At 39.2% G+C, this 3962-nt stretch overlaps 1 non-coding gene across 1 annotated transcript; it reads left to right on the forward strand.

Annotated features, from left to right (window-relative positions):
• Window positions 1-338: 338 nt before the first annotated feature.
• On the forward strand, window positions 339-445 carry LOC114616575. Its single transcript, XR_003710659.1, has one exon. It is a non-coding gene; the product is annotated as a U6 spliceosomal RNA (small nuclear RNA).
• The last annotated feature ends 3517 nt before the right edge of the window (window positions 446-3962 follow it).

A 3962-nucleotide genomic window follows, 5' to 3' on the forward strand; every position in this document is an offset into this window, starting at 1 on the left:
AACCAGTAACCAACATCAAACTAAATTGTGAGAAACTTGAAGCAATCCCACTAAGATCAAGGACTAGACAAGGCTGACCACTCCCCCACTACCTATTCAATATAGTACTGGAAGTCCTAGCCAGAGCAATTAGACAACAAAAAGAAGTCAAAGGGATACAAATAGGAAAGGAAGAAGTCAAAATATCACTATTTGCAGAAGATATGATAGTATGCTTAAGTGACCCCAAAACTTCAATCAGAGAACTCCTAAACCTCGTAAACAACTTCAGGAATGTGGCTGGTTATAAAATCAACTCAAACAAATCAGTAGCCTTCCCCTACATGAAAGATAAACAGGTACTCGCTTTGGCAGCACATATACTAAAATTGGAACGATACAGAGAAGATTAGCATGGCCCCTGCGCAAGGATGACACGCAAATTCGTGAAGCGTTCCATATTTTTTAATTATGATTTGAGAAAAAATTTTTAAAACAAAGAAAAAAAGAAAGATAAACAGACTGAAAAAGAAATTAGGGAAATGACACCCTTCACAATAGTTGCAAATAATATAAAATACCTTGGTGTGAATTTAACCAAGCAAGTGAAAGACCTGTATGACAAGAAGTTCAAGTCCCTGAAGAAAGAAATCGAAGAATATCTCAGAAGATTGAAAGATCTCCCATGCTCATGGATTGGAAGGATTAATATAATAAAAATGGCCATCTTGCCAAAAGCAATCTACAGATTCAATGCAATTCCCATTAAAATCCCAACTCAATTCTTCACAGAGTTAGAAAAGGAAATTCTCAAATTCATATGGAATAACAAAAAACTCAGGATAGCGAAAACTATTCTCAACAATAAAAGAACTTCGGGAGGAATCACCATCCCTGACCTCAAGCTGTACTACAGAGCAATAGTGATAAAAACTACATGGTATTGGTACAGAGACAGGCAGGAAGATCAGTAGAATAGAATTGAAGACCCAGAAATGAACCCACACACCTATGGCCACTTGATCTTTGACAAAGGAGATAAAACTGTCCAGTGGAAAAAGGACAGCATTTTCAACAAATGGTTCTGGTTCAACTGGAGGACAACATGTAGTAGAATGAAAATTGATCCATTCTTATCTCCTTGTACAAAGTTCAAGTCTAAGTGGATAAAGGACCTCCACATAAAACCAGATACACTGAAACTAATAGAAGAGAAGGTGGGGAAAAGCCTCGAATACTTGGGCACAGGGGAAAAGTTCCTGAACAGAACTCCAATGGCATATGCTCTAAGATCAAGAAGTGACAAATGGAACTTCATAAAATTGCAAAGTTTCTGTAAGGCAAAGGACACTGTCAATAGGACAAAACGACAACCAACAAATTGGGAAAAGATCTTTACCAATCCTTCATCTGATAGAGGGCTAATATCCAATATATACAAAGAACTCAAGAAATTAGACTCCAGACAACCAAATTACCCTATTTATAAATGGGGTATAGAGCTTAACAAAGAATTTTCAACGGAAGAAACTCGAATGGCCGAGAGGCATCTAAAGAAATGTTCAGCATCCTTAGTCGTCAGGGAAATGCAAATCAAAACAACCCTGAGATTCCATCTCACACCAGTCAGAATGGCTAAGATTAAAAACTCAGGTGATAGTAGATGCTGGCGAGGGTGTGGAGAAAGAGGAACACTCCTCCATTGTTGGTGGGACTGCAAGATGGTGCAACCACTTTGGAAATCAGTCTGGCGGTTCCTCAGAAAATTGGACATAGCATTACCCGAGGATCCAGCTATACCACTCCTAGGCATATACCCAGAAGATGCTCGAACATATAACAAGGACATATGCTCAACTATGTTCATAGCAGCCTTATTTATAATAGCCAGGAGCTGGAAAGAACCCAGATGTCCTTCAACTGAGGAATGGATTCAAAAAATTTGGTATATTTACACAATGGAGTATTACTCAGCTATTAAAAACAATGAATTCGAGAGGTTCCTAGGTAAATGGATGGAACTAGAAATTATCATCCTGAGTGAGGTAAGCCAATCACAAAAGAAGACACATGGTATTCACTCACTGATTATTGGATATTAGCCTAGAACCTTGAAATGCCCAAGATGCAACTCACAGGCCACATGAAGCCCATAAAGAAGGAAGACCAAGTGAGAGTGATTCGGTCCTTCTTAGAAGGAGCAACAAAATACTCAAGGGAGCAAATATGGAGACAAAGTGAGGGACAGAAACTGAAGGAGGGGCCGTCTCAAGACCACTCCACCTGAGTATCTATCCCATGTGCAATCACCAAAGGTAGATGCTGATGTGGAAGACAGGAAGTGCATGCTGATAAGAGCCTGATATGGATATCTCCTCAGTGGCCTTCAAGAGTCAGACATATTCAGAGGCAGATGCTCACAACTAGCCATTGAACTGATCATGGGGTTCCCAATGGAGGAGTTAGAGTGAAGGCCATTGGAGCTGAAAGGGTTTGTGGCCCCATGAGGAGAGCAACAATACCAACCAACAACAGCTCCCAGGGTCTAAACCACCAGCCTGGGAGCTGGGCATAGGTGGAAGAAGAAATCCTTGACCTCATGAAGACTGAACACCCCAGGGGGTGGGAATTTAGGGGTGGGGAGGTGGGAGTGGTGGGGTAGGTAGGGGTTACATCCACAGAGAAAAAGGAGGAGGGGAGAGGGCAGGGGGGTTCCTGGGTGGGTGTTGGATGGAGTAAGGGGACAACATAGGAAATGTAAATAAAACATCCAATAAAAAAAATGAACGGAAAAAAAAAGAAAGAAAAGCAGATTTCTGGCAAGTCTTACTTCCCATACATCCTTGTCCTGTAATGAAGTTAGCATGTAACTTTGGTGAGATGATGCTCCATCCAAGAGAATGACTTAAGTCGGGGAACTTCCTGCCAACCAAGTGCATTGTAAATTTAATCCATTTTATTCAAGCATTCAATCTTTCATAACAAAATTTTAAATGTACCTGAATGCTATTTTACATTAAACAAGTTTTAAGTTTACTTTAAACTTGTTTTGACTTACTTGTTTCATACTTAACTTGACAACATATACAGAATACTACATGATGTGAAATAACAAAAGACCACATGATGGGAGATTAAAAATTGTTCTCATGCCCCAGCTTGTTTCTGTAAGTAAATTGCACTTGTACTTAGCAAGACTGACCACTAACTTAGATGTCTTAATTATCTTTAACAGCTTACAATAAGTTAGTAACTATTTTATAAGATTGTGACTTTATCATTTTATCCATGTTTTATTTGAGCCTTAAAATTATAATTCTGGAATTAATTCTGTTTTATTATCAAAGTAAACATTAAATCATAAATACAGTTCACAGAGAGACTGGGAACCTTATTTCCTGATCCTTGCATAGTGTACCTTTATAAAATACCTTTTTTCTATATGACTTAATTTTAAAACAAATCATCTTTTCTTGGAAGCCTGGTATTGCCTCCTTAGTCTAAAAACGGAGACACGCTGATGAGCAAAAGGGATATCATGTGATCTCCTCAGCCAAAATGTCAATAAAGTCACATGGCATGATGATAACCTGCTGAGGTCATCAGTCAAGCCACATTATTGTTACTTAATCCCCCAAGGTGAGCCTAGGTCATCAGCTGATGGTTGTAAACTACATGATACTTTAAGGTAAGCCCATCAACGGACTTACACTTTGTGTAAACAAGAGTCGAATCCAAGTTACATACATGGTATATTATAGAAAAGGGAGCAGGCATGACATTCTGGCTCTGGGTTGGTTGCTAGCTGGAGCCATGAATAAGTTTAACGTGAACTGTGAGTTATAAGTGGGAGGAACATCAGACCATGCTACCATTCCATCTTGTGTAGTTACCTAAATGAGTTTAGGCATTAGAACTCAAATGTCATGATTTGGGCTCAGCAGCAGTCATTTGTATTAAGGGCAATTTTGTACCAAGAGCTG

The sequence above is a fragment of the Grammomys surdaster genome, unplaced genomic scaffold (genome assembly GCF_004785775.1).
Source record: "Grammomys surdaster isolate TR1022 unplaced genomic scaffold, NIH_TR_1.0 332574, whole genome shotgun sequence".
Taxonomy (NCBI): Eukaryota; Metazoa; Chordata; class Mammalia; order Rodentia; family Muridae; genus Grammomys; species Grammomys surdaster.